Below are 18,507 nucleotides of genomic sequence, written 5' to 3' on the forward strand. Positions count from 1 at the left end.
CTCTTCAACAATGTTATTTTTAGGGTTACATAAAGGAACTAAACAAATGTCACTGGTGCAGAAGCCATTCTCTGTTTATGCAGATTCTGTTCTAGTCACCTTCATGGTCAGTATCAGCTCTTATTGCTAAAGCACATAATCTAGAGCGTTTCTTGATTAAAAAAATAAAAATTAAAAGAAATTAAAATGATAGAAAATATGGAAAAAAAGAAAATATTTTCAAATGGGAATGTTGGTATTTTGCCACTAATATAAAAGGAATTCCATATGGAACAACTCACCAAGTCATAGAGATTAGTTTGTTATAGAATGATTACTAAATTCAATAGAAATGCTATTTCATAAAAAGCCATTTCCTTTATTCTGCTGAAACATGTGGAATAATTTGGATCAGTTGATTCACATCTGAAAGAGGTTGATTTTAATATGTGGAAAAAAGCCCTATCTACTTATAATCCATATAATGCAGTAGTCCCTTAACAACATTTTTTATTATATATATGGATATAGTAGTAGGAAGAAAAATCTAACATTTATTAATTACTACTACGTGCCACACACTGGGCTGGGTGTTTTCATTTCTATGAAATAGGTGTTCATTTAATCTCTCGTTTTACAGATGAATAAACTGGTTCTGACATTAAGGGACTTGCCAAGGTAGTAAATGGTGGAGACATGACTTTTGAACTTGAGCAATCTGCCTCTGGAACCTTGCTTCTTCACTACTACATCTCCCACCTCCCATTTCTGTGGTTCATTCCGTTTAAAGGCTTAAGTCTTTCATTTACATTATTTCATTTATTCTCATTTTTTCCATTGGGATGTTTCTTCATTCCCATTTCATGCACAGGGAAAGTTTGCCAAAAGTTTTTTAATGAATTGTCTCCATGGTTAATTGTTAACATGCCTGACACACCCTTCTGCTGCTGCCTTCTGAAAGACAGACTGAATTCCCTTGAGAATTGAGTAGCTAGGCTAAGAAGATGCATCTATACATGTGGCTTCCTAGTCTTCTTACTTTCTAGTCATGTCATATCTGTTGTCATTTTCCATATTGCACGTAGCACCGCAATCTCTTACCTGATGCTACTTTGAGAATGAAAGTGTTCTTAGCTATATGTACATTATCAGACATCTTGTTTCTGTTTAGTATCAATTTCAAGGAAATATGCTATTCCCTAGTTGTGCCCAAAGAAAAATATTTTGTTGCATATTCTTTTGGGAATTCACACTGGCTGCATGTACATTTTCAATTACTTTATTCTTTCTTTTAGAATGGCTCTGTAGACTTTGGGAGATGCCCCGTCTTTCCCTCCTAGGTAATTGATGTTTTTCAGTAAACTTACTTGAGAGTATTATCTTCTTGTGCACCTGTCCTACTGAAATTTCCTTAACCTCTTCCTCTCTACTTCCTCATCCTGGCAAACATACGGAGGCATACATAAATTCATATTTGATATAGTCTTTACTCTACGTGAGAGAGAGAGAGAGAGAGAGAGAGACTATTCTGTGAATGAGCTGTTTACTGATGATTATTCAACCTCGTATTGCTGTTATGCTACTGTTTTGTTTATCCAACACAATAAATGAGAAAAGATCTCTTTTTTTAGGTTTACCTAAAGATAGATGGAAAAAGCCTTTCTACAATCAAAAATAGTTTTCTGAAGTATATGCTTTTCAATTACTATGTCGTTTGTCGGAATGGGAGGGAAATATCTAATGCTGGTTCAACTTTAGATTGGCTCCAGTCTACATTGTATAATCTCACATCTTCTCTGAACCTTGGTGTATTTTTTTTTTTTTGAGACAGGGTCTCACTTTGTCATCCAGGCTGTAGTGCAGTGGTGCAATCACTGCTCACTGCAACCTCTGCCTCCCAGGCTCAAGTGATCCTCCTTCAGCCTCCTGAGTAGCTGGGACTACAGGTGCATGCCACCACATCCAGCTAATTTTTGTATTTTTTGTAGAGATGGGGTTTCACCATGTTGCCCAGCCTGGTCTCAAACTCCTGGGCTCAAGAGACCTACCCATCTCGGCCTCACAAAGTGCTAGGATTACAGGTGTGAGCCACTGTATTTTTAATTGCATCAAAGTGATGGAAAAATAATATTAAACATCATCAGAAGCATAACTCTAGTGCTAGAATGGCACATGATAGGGTGTGGGAAATGTAGCCCATGTATGGCACCTTGGCATTTGAAAGAATAACAAGATCGGAAGGGTTACTCTCCCATTTCCCTCACCCCCTTTCCCCTGAAGCAGGTCATCAAATGTAGCTGGCCTTCCCTGAATTAAGTCATGAGGCTCATTCCAGAGGTGCCCCACTGAAATTCAGAGGAAACAAATGCCCTTGTCTCTGAGGACACAGGGACGCAGGGACACAGGGAGGAATCTGAACAAAGAGGACTTGCTGGCTTCCCTCCAGTTGATTACCATTGGATCATAACCCTTTTGTCCAATTGTACTTCTGCACAACCATCCACTCCTTAACAAACATAAACATCGGGATGCACAAGCTTTCCTGTTTCTTTGGGTTTTCATTTCTGAGGCTCCCATGTCATGTCAAACTTACATAAAACCTACATTTTTATGCTTTTCTCTTTTGTTGTAGGTGCATAAATCAGAAATCTTGTGATGGGTGAGGAAAATATATTGCTTTTTCTCCTCTACACATGAGAATTATATTCTCTGCTTTCCACAGTTTGCTAATTTGTTCACTCACTCATTTATTCATTCATTAGATATTTATTCAGTATTTATTACGTGCAAGGGCACATGTAAATCCTGAGGAATATGTCAAAATGCATAATGCAAAAATCAAATGATGCACATTAAAAAATACACCAGAATGTACCACAACACATCAATTGAGTCCATATTACTAATAAACTTTTATTCTTGGGCTTATGAAATCATAATTGTCAAACTGAAAGCAGGAGTCTTTTTCTTATTTTATCAATTGCACACAAGAAAAAAATAATTTACAGAAATGTTTCTGGCATAGGAACTTTTAAATGGTACAGCACAATTAAATTGTACTGGGTACATAACCAATTATATAGTGGATGTTTATTGTAGGTACTAATATGTGCTTATATATTCTGTGTTGTCCACGTACAGTGCCAGAACAATATATTTCTTATTATATTTGTTCATTTTATCTCCCTGCTCTACATCCCAGTGTTTGAAGAATCAATCCTTTCACCGTCGAAGTCTTCAACACTGTCATCATATTATGGACATAATCACTTGCTGCTGCTGCAAGTGTAGCCATTTCTGACAAGCTCAGCCCCTTCCTCCTTGTTGGTAGAGCCCCCCTTTTGTTTTGATGTACTCTCTCCCAGATGCTCAGGCAAAGTGACACCTTCCTCAGCTGCCAAGGGGGTGATTCAAAACCAATCTTAATTGATCATGCTCATCTCATCACTCCCCTAACCCCTCAACCCCACCTCAGTAATTGCATGAGGCTAAACATTATCACAAACACTGAGTGGACATTTTATTTTATTTTACTTTTTGAGATTAGGGTCTTGGTCTGTCATCCAGGATGGAATGCAGTAGTGCAATCACAGCTCACTGCAGCCTCAACCTCCCTGGCTCAAGTGATCCTCCCACTTCTGCCTCCCCAGTAGCTGGGACTACAGACACACACCACCATGCCCAGCTAATTTTTAAAATTTTTTGTAGAGATGGGGTTTCACTATGCTGCCTGGGCTGGCCTCAAATTCCTGGGCTCAACCGATCCTCCTACCTTAGCCTTCCAAAGTGTTGGTATTGCAGGCATGAGCCACCATGCCCAGCTGGGACTTCTATTTAAATGGCATCATAATGTGGAGCTTTGGACAAGAAACATTGCTGCTCTCTCAGGAGTTTATTATTTAATTGGTAGATGAAATGTATACATGAAAAATAAGTAAAATATAAATCATTAATAATGCTAAATGCCAAATAAAGTTTAAAAACAATAAGTTCCAGAGACATCCCAAGGAGAGAGAAACTACTAATCCCTACTTTGTAGACTCACTGTGAAAATGTGTCCTTGGTGAAGAAAATGATGATTTTTATCTCTAGGGATAAAATGAAATTTATAGGCTCCAAATTGCAGTGAGCAAGGAATTCTAGTTATGGAATAAATAGAGTCAGAAGTTTTTAGGAGACCTGAAGCCATGAATCACTAGTATCTTTCAGAAAACCAAAGGGTGTCCATAGAGGCCCTTGTAGTTGACAAAAAAAGTGACCTGGCCAGTAAATACATAGCCGTTTTCTCTATGATGTAAAGAAACCATTTTTCTTTTAGAATTTAATTTTCTATTTAAAGAAAATATCTTTTAGAATTTAATTTTCCACTTAAAAATACATATTCATTAAAAAATTAGAAAAGGAAAATTGAAAGAAAAAAGATAATCATCTTTCACATTTCCAGACTTAGGGCAACCACTTGTTTTTAGCATGTCTATATTTATTTTTTCAGTTTGTTGTATGTGTGTGTTGCTTTATTCTTCTTTTGAATGTATTTTGTGTAGCCCGTGTGTGTGTGTGTGTGTGTGTGTGTGTGTGTGTATACATATATATATATATTTTTTTTCCTTGAGACGGAGTTTTGCTCTTGTTGCCTAGGCTAGACTGCAATGGCATGATCTCGGCTCACCACAACTTCCGCCTCCTGGGTTCAAGCTATTTTCATGCTTCAGCCTCCTGAGTAGCTGGGATCACAGGTGTGTGCCACCACGCCCAGCTAATTTTGTACTTTCAGTAGAGACAGGGCTTCTCCATTTTGGTCAGGCTGGTCTCGAACTCCTGACCTCAGGTGATCCACCTGCCTCGGCCTCCCAAAGTGTTGGAGTTATAGGCGTGAGCTACTATGCCTGGCCCCATTTTTTAAACCTCATGTTTTTAGTAAGCTAACTGTCCAGTACTGTTTTGTAAGAAACAAGTCTCATTACCTGATTCCTTAGATCTCCTCTGAACATCTGGCCTTCCTCTATACATCCAAGGAAGACAGTGTAGTGGAGATAAGAACAAGGCCACCTAATGAGATTTTAAAAGAATAGAATATGACATCTGGTTGCCAGAGAGAGTTTTAGCGTATGAAAATGTCCTAAAGGAAATGAACATTAGAGTTAGTTTCTTTAAAATACAAAGTGCTGAAAACAGCAATAATAGTAATTGAGTATTGAACCAACCTAAACAGATTTATTGTGTTTGTTAGATTGGTTGTCTACAGCAAGGAAGTGGTTTTCCCTTAACTTAAACAAACTCACCCACAAACCCACATATTCCCAAATGCACACACAAATATATTTAGTCATCCTTCTCTCAAGGGGCGCTTGTTCTCTTAGCAGTAGAAGGATATGATAAGTATGGGAAACATTTGTCAGGTAATTAAAACTAACTGTAGGAGGGACTTCACAGCTTCACTAGCTTTTAAAATTTTCTCTTCAAATTGGGGGGACTGGTCAGGGCAAACTAAATAAAAATGGACTCAAAGCAGTGTTAGAGGAGCATTAAAAACACTTAAAACTCAGAAAGTTTCAAAACACAGTGTGAAGTTGGCTGTTTCCTTATCTCAGAATTTTAGCTTCTTAAAAAGTAATTTGTAAACTGCCATGTAGACTGGGTGGGCTAAAGGAGGGGCTGCACAGTTGAAAACTGAGTTGCTTGATATGAATTTACATAGTGAGCATAGTTACAAAGCCAAAATGCCGTTCCTACAGATCCATGGGTGAAAAATCAAAGAGTATACATAAGCACCCATGATGCTTCTGTTTTATTTCCAGGAAATTTATTCTGAAATTTTCATTCAGTTTTTCCTAGCATTTCATCTAGAGAAGAGTAATTAGTTCTGATCAGTCTTATATAATCAGTTTGTTTAGCAACTTTGGGGTGCGTATGTCAAAAAAAAAGAATAATGGCCGGGCGCGGTGGCTCAAGCCTGTAATCCCAGCACTTTGGGAGGCCGAGGCGGGTGGATCACGAGGTCAAGAGATCAAGACCATCCTGGTCAACACGGTGAAACCCCGTCTCTACTAAAAATACAAAAAATTATCTGGGCATGATGGCACGTGCCTGTAATCCCAGCTACTCAGGAGGCTGAGGCAGGAGAATTGCCTGAACCCAGGAGGCGGAGGTTGCGGTGAGCTGAGATCGCGCCACTGCACTCCAGCCTGGGTAACAAGAGCGAAACTCCGTCTCAAAAAAAAAAAAAAAAAAAAGAATAAGGATCTGTGTATGATAGGCTTTGTGTTAGTAGGCTTTTGTGCTATGTTTTTCTGACATATTTCAAACAGGTATCTGTCAGGTAAAATATATAATTTAGCTTGAGAAGGTAGTCACTCCTTTAATTGCAAAGTTTGGAAATTAGATTTAGTTTTAAAATGGCGGGGATTTATTTCAGTCATATCCTGAAATCAAATATCTTAAGACTCCAGGAACACACAGATGAGGTAGAAATCTTTCAGTGTAGAGTGGAAAGATTTTATTGTTTAAGACTACTGGATAATTAGAAAAGTTAGCTGAACCATGGTTCTCTGCACAAGTAAAGCGTTCTTAGTACAGGGAAAAGGCAGTCCGTGCTCTCTTTAATCTTCTAATCATCCGAAAGAAAATGGGGAAACAATTTGAGGTGTTGTTGTCTTGTTCACACTGTAATGTGTGCTTTGTTTGTGCCCATTTCTTTTAGAACATGCACACCTGAAACTGTGTGCAAGTGCTATCTTCTCCCAGCTTATCTTTGTTATTTTTTTCCCTGGAGTGCAACGCTAGGTATAACACTGAACATTCACTCTCAGGGTGTGTTTAAATCAGTGTCCTGGCTTTTTCCTTTACAAACACATCGTTAAATGACATTGAAATGCTCAACTGTATTTGCAGGCTTGGAAGATTAAAGGTCTTTTCTAAAACCCTGTGAAACTGAGGGAATCAACCTGAGATGGTGAAAAACAAGTGGATGAAGTTAGGACAGTCAAACCCAAGAAAAATCATTAAATGAGATTTCTTGAGTAAATGAAAAGTGCTTTGGCTGTACTTTGAATCAAATGCTGGTGTTCCAACTTTATAGTGTAAATCTTTAATAGTCTCAGGCCTGTCTCGTCACCCAGCTGACCCTTCAAAAGCCTACTCATTGCTCAATCACCTTAAAGTGCCAGCCAGACCGGGGTTTGAATCCAGATTGTGCCATAAACTGGCTGGGTGATTTGGGACAAGTCATTCAATTTCCTTCAGCTTTTCCTTATCTACAAAACAAAGATAGTTGCATGTACTTTATAAGGCTGATTTTTTTTTAATTTTCATTTTCATTCATTTATTTTTTTTGAGACAGAGTCTCGCTCTGTTGTCCAGGCTGGAGTGCAGTGGCATGATCTCGTCTCACTGCAAACTGCGTCCTGGAGTCAAGTGATTTTCCTGGCTTAGCCTCCCAAGTAGCTGGGATTACAGGTGCATGCCACCACACCTGGCTAATTTTGGCCTCCAAAATTGCTGGGATTACAGGTATGAGCCACTGTGGCTGGCGACTGATTTTAAAATTAATTGCAATTGCAAAGAGCTAGTACAGCGCTAGAAGCATGGTAGGTATATCATAAATGTTTGTCTCATTTATATTAACTCTCTGGATTAATGTAATTTTTTAAAGCTTCCAATGTAATGCAATGCTAATAAAATGTAGAAGAAAATATTGGTTTACCAGAAGTATAATGTATTAGGGTTCTCTTAGAGGGACAGAACTAATGGGATGTACACATACACACACACACACACACACACACACACACAAAATAAATTCCCCCTTTATAAAGGGGAGTTTATTAATAAACTTAAGTATTAACTTACATGATCACAAGGTCCCACAATAGTCTATTATTATTAATAATACTTAAGTATTAACTTATATGATCACAAGGTCCCACAATAGTCTATCTGCAAGCTGAGCAGTGAGGAGAGCCAGTTCAAGTCTCAAAACTGAAGAACTTGGAGCCGAATGTTCGAGGGCAGGAAGCATCCAGCATGGGAGAAGGATGTAGGCTAGGAGGCTAGGCCTGTCTCTCCTCTTCACGTTTTTTTCTGCCTGCTTTATGTTTGCTGTCAGCTCTTGAGATGGTGCCCACCTGATTAAGAGTGGGTCTGCCTTCCCCAGCCCACTATTGAAATGTTAATCTCATTTGGCAACACCCTCACAGACACACCCAGGATCAATATTGCACCCTTCAATCCAATCAAGTTGGCACTCGGTATTTTTTTTTTTTTTTTGCTGTCCATAAGTTTATTGTCTTTATCTGAAAAACCCTGATAGAAAATTGTTTGGTTTAGCTCTCAGCAGCCTGCTCCTGAGCTCTGAGGAAGCTTGCCTTCTTTTGAGCTACCCGATCTTTCTTCTGAGCAAGGGACATTTTGGGGCGGTTCCACCTCTTCTTCTTAACTTCTTTCTTGGGCTTCTTTTCATAAACTGGATTTTCTCGTATAGCAGCATGAGCTTTCTTATACATCTCCTCCATCATGCCTGGAGTTACGCTGTTCTTTATGTATTGAGAGAACTGTTTCCTGTAAGCATCTTCATCTTCTTCCATTAAGTAGCGCATGTAATCTGCAACATTCTGGCCCATGATGTGCTTCCGGTGTATTTCTGCATTAAATTCCTTGCTTTCAGAATCATAACCAAGGAATTGCTTGGTATTAAGAGGGATAGACAAGCCTCCATCCACAGCTCCCTTCAGGGCACCAAAAACTTTATTGCCAGTGGTAGCTCTGGCAAGGCCTGCATCCAAATAGCAGGTAAAGGCACCTGGCTGATCATCAATGCTTTCCACATTGTATTCATCACCAGTCACCTCCACTTGGCCTTCATCGATCTTGTCCATGCCAAACCTATTGAGAAGCCTGCGGGCCAGCAGCAAGCCAGTACAATACGCTGCAGCGTAATTTGTCAGGCCAACCTTCACACCATATTTTGGCAGTTCATGTGCATATGCTGCGCAGACTATCATATCCCCCTCTATACGGGCATAAGCAATCTGACAAATGATATCTCTGTTTGTTACACGAACTATCATCCTGTATTTGGGTGTGTTGTATTTATTTTTATCCTGTATCACCAAGCGTTTCCGAGCATAGTAATCAGTTTTACCCTCTCGTCGTCTTCTAAATTTCACTTGGTATCTCTTAAAGTAGGCCTTATTCTTAACAACTTTAACAAACCCCATCCTGCGGAACAGAGACCCGCGTCTGTGACTCGACAGAGACCTGCTGACACTAAGTATTAATTATCACATGTAATATGAATCAAATGGTAAAAAGTTTCTAAATATTACCTTACTGATGGATCAGTATGCCATAGATTGGAAAACTTAATCTAGATTTGGAGATTATGTATACATATTGTGTGTATACACTCACACACACACACACACACACACACACATACACACATATTATGTCATATTATAAAGAGCTACCCTTATAGTTTACTGTGAAATACCCTTAGGTCCCTTTTATTTAGAAAGTATAAGTGAGACTTTTAGCATTATAATATTTCCACTGAGACTTTAAAAGATTTTTGGTGGAAAATTGTGTACAGATTATTGTAATAAAATTTTGCTTCAGAGCCTCTTGCATTGGGATAATTTTAAACTGTGGGCTCATTTTATGTACTACTATGTGTAATTTGTCATATGACTATACTGAGAAGTTATACACTAAACCTGGATTACCACCTCTGTGGATTTTCAGGGGGGAGGGGAAACTTAAAGTACATTTCTAATTTTTAAAAGGTTTATTGAGTTACAATTTCTCTGCAGTGAAATTCATCCTTTTTAGTGTATAGTTCTGTGAGTTTTGATAACTATGTAATTACCATCCAAATCAAGAAACAGAGCACTTCACCACCTCCCCAAACTCTCCCATATCTCTACATAGTCAACTGCTCCTTCTCCACCAACCTAAGACCACCGATCTGTTTTCTAACCTACAGTTTTGTCTTTCCTTGAATGACGTAGAAATGAACTCTTAAAATATGTAGCCATTTGAGTCTAACTTCTCTCACTTAACATAATGCTTAAAGATCCATCCATATTGTTTTCCTTCTTTTTAACTGCTGAGTTGTATTCCCTACTATGGATATACCACAGTTTATTTATCCATTCCTGAGTTGAAGGACTGTCAGAGGGTTTTTGATGAAGTATGTAATAGGTAATTTCATGATGGCTAGACAGAGGATTATGACATTTTTCTTTTCTCTAAGAGTAGATATTGAGGAATTTTAAGAGTGATATTTGAAAATTTTACAACTTCAAATATTGATGGTCTCAATCTGAGGAATAACGTCAAGAGACTCTTGGTTGAAGGAAAATGTAATTTTTAAAAAACATTTCGTAATGGTGTAGGTACTTTAAATTTGACTGTATCCGCCCATTTCTTGGCATCTAAGAACCTATTCTTTCTTTAGTATATTTCTCAACACATGTGTCTTGTGGTTTGGAACATTCCTAATGTCCAGATACTGCTTCGGTAGAAGTACAAAGGCAGAGGCAAAAGAGAAGCCTACCAGAAAGCCTACACAAAGCCACTCTGTTTCCTTGACAACTTCCAGGGTTCTATACTTGGCTACAATCTACTGAACTTCTGATTGTTTAATGTCTAAATCTGAAACTACTGCCTTGTTCTTTTTTTGTTATTATCTGGAAACACATTTCAATGAAATGGATCCTTTGTATAAAATCATTAAGAAGGCTTGCAAATAGAATAGCCATGAGTTGATTAGGAATTGGTTAAAAACCATATACTTTGATAACTTTAAATATATCTCTAATGTTATATATTTCTAACCCAGGATCTATTTAATTGCTAAAGAAGCTGTAGTCTTTTATTTCAGGGGGTTTAGAAGATATCCTAAAGATGGATCAATTGTATTTTTTTACGGATTTGGCCTGGGGCAGAGAAAATCTATTCTTTCAAATCTGTTTTTTGGCATGCTTATTAAAGTTGAATCCAATGTAGCTTTAAAGCCTCAAAAATGGAAGTACAATTTTATTTTCCATGCGGGGTACTGTTCTCCTTTCCCCCCACACTCTTAACTAAGTAGCTAATTGTTAAAAGGAACAGACTAAAGTGGTTAGAAAAAAAAAGGTCTCAGTCTGCAAGACACTTCAAAACCAATTTTGAATTCCCTTCCTTGAAGGTGTGAAAAGTATGTCTGACAGCAACAGAATGTAGACTTTGAACTTTTTCTTCAAAATGAACTGAGGAAAAGTACACGATTGGGAAAGTGAATTATCATAGATGGCATTCACTATTTAAGACAGTTGATCATTCTGTTTTGAGAGAGATTATACTTTTGTGTTTTCATTTTTTCCTAGTAGAAGTATTTTTGGTCCTTTCCCAGTTTAATTACTCCCCAGGGCTCAACTTCTGGTTTGGCTTTTTCTGGGGTAGGCCACCTTTCATTAGCCTGTGTACTTTCAGGCTGGCTTGCCCAATTTAAAACTCTCGGTCCCAGAGTCCAGACATCAAATTATCAGATAGTTTATTTTCCTGTGTACCTTTCTGCATTCAAATTTAAAAAAGGAAAAGCAAAGTAAGTCCAAAGAATTTGATGTTTCTTGGTCTTTATTTTCTTCTTTCTGTGAAATAATCCAGGCTCCATTTGATTCCAGAAATGGAACAAACATTCTGTACAGGACTAGGGGACAAGGTTTTCTCATCCTTTTAGAGGAAACCCAGTAACCAAGAGAATTAGAAACCACATGTTTACTGCACAATTTAAACAAGATGTTTTCAGACAGCCCCTCCCCCCATGTCATTTAATTGGTTTTCATTTTGTCACTTTTTGCTGTAACTGAACCCAGTTCTTTGACTGCTGATAATAAAACGTTATGTGAAGAAGTAATTTCGAAGGTGTTCACGTAAAGACATGCTGACGCTATATTCTAGAATCCTTTTCCTTATAACATTTTCACAGTTTGCTGATAGTATAGTATAATTCCCAGTCTTGCTCTCCAAATGTTTGAGAATTTTAAATAGAGGCTACACACCAAAGTGCTCCTCTTATATGCATTGTTTAATAATTACTCTGCATATTTGACAAAGGGAAAATCACTTTATAACATGTAAACAATTCATAAACGTGAGTTTAGTTACCTTTTTAAAAGAAGCATGAAATCTCAGCAAGAAAGAGGAATATATTTGAGATCTATTTAATACACTAAGATATTCTGACTCCTATAAGACAAGTTTTGGTTTATAATCTAGAAAATAAGAATGATGCTCACCTCATAGGACTGTGGTAAGGATGAATTAATGATATCTGCCAACTACGTTTTCCATTTTGAAGATGAAATTGTCTGTTAATTTTTACTACTATATAGTGTACTTTCCTCACAGTTTAAAGGGTTATGGAAACTTGGTGCCATAGGAATGTATCAACTAGAGTCAGGAGGAAAGAAATGGGCTGAGACCAGCCCTTGCAACAGTGCTGCTTGCTGTTCACAAGCATGTGAAATACTGGAGAAGCCAGTGTTTCAGTTCGTAACAACAATCACCACCACCACCATGACATGCTGCATCTCAACCAAAATATAAAACAACTCTGACTCATGTGGTATATTTACTTCCTTTGAGGGTTTTATGCTTCCTATGCCTTTGAGACCACTTTAGCTCCAGGGGCTGGTTTTCATCCTTGTGGATACAGAAACACATTTTATTCTTGTGACCAAGGAGTGTTCTGGTTCCAGTGAATGCATTCACTCTTAAAATACCCATAAGAGACTAAATGTAAATCAGAAAGTTGATTAATTAGTTTACTATGAGAGTGGCCCCTAGGCCGATAAATGGGACCAGCTGGCTGATAGGCACCCCACTTAGTAATGTAATCTACCATTTGGAAGCTTCATGAACAGAGAATCATAGCAAAAATAAAGAGAAATTGGGTTTCTAGTATGTTTCTATCAAGTTCTGGGGTCCTAAAGATTCCCTGTTCTTTACTCTTGGTACATTTCTGTCTAAATAACTAAAATTGCTTCCTAGAACAGAGCACTTTCTCCTGATTATGCAGTAGAAACACTGAGAACTTCTTATTCTTTTACTCTATAAATTTCCTCTTTCTGGATTACATGTTGATGCTACAACTTTTAATTTCCATGTTTCTAACGCTTTTGTGCCTTGACAATATATAATTTTAAGAAATCATTTGATGTTGTGCATATTTCACCTCTTTTACAGTCTTAGGGAAAGCTAATTATAGTAACCTAACTCTTTCTAGACTTGAGACTCTCAGTTAGACTTTTTGTGAACCAGACTCACAGAGTGTTGGAGTTGAACAAAATCTTAGAGATCATTTAATCTACCTTTGTTATTTGGTAAATGAGAAAACTATGGCCGAGAAACAAAAGGGACTTTTTCCTTAAGGTCAAAAAGTAAATAAGTAGCAGAAATGGAACTGTAACTGACTTGGAGTTAAGCACTTCAAATATAACATGACTTGTCTATTTTACCTGCCATGTTATTTCACCTTTTTCCTAATTCCTGACATTAAACCCAAGATCTAACTTATTTTTATATCTACTGAAATATTTGTCTAATTTGTATATTTTTAAAAGATGTTTTTTCTCATCAATAACTATGTTACTTGACCCAGAATATCATTTCTAACTAGTGAGTGGCTTGTTCTTCAAGGTTGTGTATTGTTCATAGGAATGCTAGTTAAAAACTGGACATCAGAAAAGCTTTGGTTTACTTGTTGAGGGTTGTTTATTTGCCCTCACGTTGATCATGAGTAGTGGTAGCCACAAAATAGACCCTCCATAAATATTTCTTAATAAATTCACTGGTTAAACCTTGACTAAGGAGGGTGAGTCCAGCTGATTGGAACAAAATTAATCCTAGATGCTTTAGCACAGAAGTGATTTGATTGACCCTTATTCTACAAACACCTCTTAATTGAAAAATGCCCCAAAACCGCTATTTTGAGCCTCCAGGATTCTCTGTCTCTGTGTCATGAACAATGAACTAGTTATTAATGTCTATACTTTGAAAGATATCCTTCATACTTATTCTTTAAACTTCACGTTTTGCACTTCATTCAAGTCCTGACATTTTTACCTTCAAAATGTAGTAAATCTGTTTACTTTTTACCACTTCCACAGCCACAACCCTAGTCTATACTACCATTATCTCTCACCTGGTCAACTCAATAAGCTTACTAACTGGTCTTCTTTCCACTATTATCTCCCTTTACCTGTACTTCAAACTGCAGCAAGAATGGTCTTTGAGAAAGTGGGTGAGATTGTATTTCCCACCTAGTTCTACCCCTATCTATACCCCTAGAGTAAAATCTTTTCAGTTACTTTCTTATACTTCCACAGTAAAGACTACCTCCATTACCATGCCAGTTCCCTTTGCTCCCACATTCACCCTTGCTCACCAGTTTCCAGCAATACTGACCTCCTTTCAGCTCCAAAAAGAAGCCAAACTCTATTCCATACTTGGGCATTTGTCCGCTCTGTTTTCTCTTGATGTTCCTTTTGGAAAAATCCAAGGATGCTTCTTAAAGTCAGCATTTGAGCTGGGATTTGACAGATAGGTAAGATTACCACAGAGAGGGATGATTCATTTTAAGATTACTACATGTAAATAATTTCCTAACTGCTCTGGGGAAGTGTTCAAATTCTTATTATTTCTTTTTCTTGAGATGGAGTCTTGCTCTGTTACACAGGCTGGAGTGCAGTAGTATGATCTTGGCTCACTGCAACCTCCACCTTCCGGGTTCAAGCAACTCTTCTGCCTCAGCCTCCTAACTGGGATTACAGGTGCGTGCCACGATGCCTAGCTAATTTTTGTATTTTTAGTAGAGATGGAGTTTCACCATGTTGGCCAGGCTGGTCTCGAACTCCTGACTTCAAGTGACCTGCCCACCCTGCCTCCTAAAGTACTGGATTACAGGCATAAGCCACTGCACTCACCCATCAAATTATTAATTTGTTACTGGAAGCAGTTCATATTATTATCCACTCTGATTGATCATTTCAAAGTGCCTCATCCTCTTAATAAATGTTCTTTCCTGAATATTGAACCTTATCTGCTGTACCAGTACTTTGTTCTAACTGTCACAGTTGAACATGTAGTCAGGTCCAAGTTATTAATATAAATCATTGAGATTTATAGGTAACAATAATTGCAAATTTATTTCTTTTCAGCAGCTTCATAATACCATCCAGCCAATTAAATAATGAACCTAATATAGTATAAAATATTCCCTACCTATAGAAGTGATCACATGCTAACAGTTATTAACCTAGGAAGTTATTCCTCTGAGTAAACTGGCATTCTTGGAGAAACATTTCTTTATTAAGATGACCAGGGATCTGTTTAGTATACCGAAATAGTAATTTACGGAGTGGTACCTTATTGGCCTCAGAAATTTGAAACAACTCCCAGAGAGCCTGACACACTCATTTTGTTTTCATCACCTCATATACAAGCAAAACAATCCAGAGCCAAATGTTTGATTGGATTATAGAAGTTTTGGGCAACATATTTGACATCCAATTAGCTTTTTTCATAGGTTAATGATAAAATTGGTTTGTATTGCTTGAGGTCACACCAATTAAGAGAAAACAGGTAAGGTGTGTTAGTGTGTATGTATTGGGGCGGGAGTGGGTGGAAGGTTGGGGGAACAAGCAGAAAGCCAGTTTCGAGTTTCAAACCTTCTGTAGATAATCCATTGTTTGCATAATACATATTTAGAACTGTCTACATTAAGTAAAACCCTAATTTAATGCAGTGAGTTAGGATTGAGGTCTTCAAAAGAGAGGGTTTTTTTTTTTGTTTGTTTGTTTTGTTTTTGTAGAAAGGGAAGGGCTGCCTTAATGTGTATATATATTGTAAGAGTTGGGTAAAATTTTTAGGGTAGTTAAATTTCCATTAGGAAATTAACCGAGACCCCCTCAGGACTTCCCATTTCCATGTCACCCACCTACCATCAGCACCACCACTATGTCTATCGCCTCCTGTTCTGATTCAAGGCAGAGTAAGGCAAGAGGCAGAGGGAGAGAGAGGGCAATTGAGGGAGAGAGAGACAGACAGACAGACACAGAGACAGAGAGATCAAGAAGGTGATGTAATAAGTAGGTTTCTTGGTGCCAAAGACAAAATTGGGTTGATGAACATGAGTCTTCTTTAGGGCCAGCCCAGGAAGGACAGAAGCCGAAGGACAGGAAGGTAATGTTTTCACAATCCTAGTGGGAGCAAGGACACGTCTCTTATACTCTTCCAGCCACACTGTAGTGTGTTTACTAGGATTACGGTTGCCTAGCAAATGAAGTAGTAGGTTATGTACCCATAATCCCACTCACTCACTGCTCAACAACCCTCTTTGTCAAGATCATCACAGAGAACCAGAAATTTAACCAAAAGGCTCCGAGAAACCCTGAAGAGATTACAAATCTCTGCAATTAACGCTTAGCCATTTCTTTCACAGGTTCTGAATAGCTGGTTTCATTTACTTTTGAATACCTGAATTCATTGATAGATTGATAGGTTCATTCATTCATTCTTTTATTACATGTGCACAAGTGCACGTGCATGCGTGGGCGCGCGCACACACACACACACACACACACACACACACACAGTCATGCATTGCTTAATGATGGAGTTACATTCTGAGAAATGTGTCATTAGGCAATTTTGTCATTCCGTGAACATCATAGAGTACACTTACACAAATCTAGATTATATAGCCTACTACACACTTAGGCTATTTTGTACAGCCTGTTGCTCCTAGGCTACAAACCTGTTCAACATGTTGCTGTGCTAAATACTGTAGGCAACTGTAATACAGTGGTATTTGTGTATCTAAATATATCTAAACATAGAAAAGGTATGGTAAGAAATATGTTATAATCTTATGACTTTATGTATGTATGTGTGTATATACATACACATATATATGTGTATATACATATATGTATACGTGTGTATATATGTATATGTAGTATACCATATATTGTATATAGTTCATATATACACACACACATATGTATATGCACACATATGTATATACACACACATATATATATACACATATATAGCCAGCCAGATCAGCCCACTCAACCCTGGCGATCAATAAGGTGACAGATGTTGCAGCTAGATCACCCTCACATCCTCAACAAGAAAGTAAGAAGGCCGGGCGCGGTGGCTCAAGCCTGTAATCCCAGCACTGTGGGAGGCCGAGGCGGGTGGATCACGAGGTCAAGAGATCGAGACCATCCTGGTCAACATGGTGAAACCCCGTTTCTACTAAAAATACAAAAAATTAGCTGGGCATGGTGGCGCGTGCCTGTAATCCCAGCTACTCAGGAGGCTGAGGCAGGAGAATTGCCTGAACCCGGGAGGCGGAGGTTGCGGTGAGCTGAGATCGCGCCATTGCACTCCAGCCCGGGTAACAAGAGCGAAACTCCGTCTCAAAAAAAAAAAAAAAAAAAAAAAAAAGGTAAGAAAGAAATAGTAATATCTTTGGGGTTCTACCCAAGCTACTGCAATAAGAATAACAGGCCCTGTTGCCTGCCCAGCCCTACGTAGCCAGTCCTGTGGTGTCAGCAGAGGGTCTACACTGGGACCTTTTGGAAATGTGTTTCTCTTTAGTCCCAAATTACTTGGAAGGTTTTTGGCTTGTTTAGACTCTTTATAAAAAATAAAAAGGTGATCTCCATGACAAAATGGTGCACGTCGTTTTGAAAACGCTGCAGCAAGCCGTCAAGATGATTTAGCAGATTCAGAAGAGCCTGATAAATTCCTCATAGCAAGTATCAAGGGAGAGGTACCTTTGAGTTTCCAGCCTTATGTTACAGATGCTCTGAATGGTGAGCTTCCAAAGAAACTTTTGGAGTATCTAATATTTCTGAGAAAAGTATTCTGGTTCCCATTTTACAGCAACACAGAGGCAGCCTTAGCAACTAATGGATTTTACATCTGGAAAAGGAGAAAAGAACAAAATATTTGGCCAGTGACTAAAATATTTCCACATCATCTAGCCTTCAAAAGATGACCTATGAGATACTTCAGTTTTAGAACTGTAGAAGTTAAAGTACATAATTAACTCAAACTCTACTACTTTGGGAATTCTTTTCAATATTCTGCCTAGCATAGATTACGCCAGGGAAAATGTGGAGTTGAATCAGGTGGCTCACATAGGCTCGCGACTGGATCTGCTTTTTGAAAGAGAGAGAGGGAATTAATTTAATTTTAGAAAGGTCTCCCAGGGCTCCAGAAACAGTGGAGTAGAATGGTCTAGCACTTTTGTTCTTCTCTAAAGGATTTTAATGTATTTTCACTTCTGAGATCCAAAGGGTCCTGGAATGCCCTCTGAAGCCCTTCTTGATCACCCTTTAAATCTTTGCGCTGCTTTTTTCTTCTAGGCTCCCAGAGAATGAAGATCACAACAGAGTAAGCATGGAGTACAATGATTTATATTGATGACTCTCTCTCTCTCTCTCTATATATATATATATATATATATATATA

General features: G+C 38.1%; 1 pseudogene across 1 annotated transcript; it reads right to left on the minus strand.

Annotated features, from left to right (window-relative positions):
• Positions 1-8,228: 8,228 nt before the first annotated feature.
• LOC116540509 lies at positions 8,229-9,236 on the minus strand (annotated as a pseudogene). The gene has a single exon (XR_004264474.1). The product of XR_004264474.1 is annotated as a 60S ribosomal protein L5 pseudogene (transcript).
• Between the last annotated feature and the right edge of the window lie 9,271 nt (positions 9,237-18,507).

The sequence above is a fragment of the Sapajus apella genome, unplaced genomic scaffold (assembly GCF_009761245.1).
Source record: "Sapajus apella isolate SASKATOON/1434 unplaced genomic scaffold, GSC_monkey_1.0 scaffold141, whole genome shotgun sequence".
Taxonomy (NCBI): domain Eukaryota; kingdom Metazoa; phylum Chordata; class Mammalia; order Primates; family Cebidae; genus Sapajus; species Sapajus apella.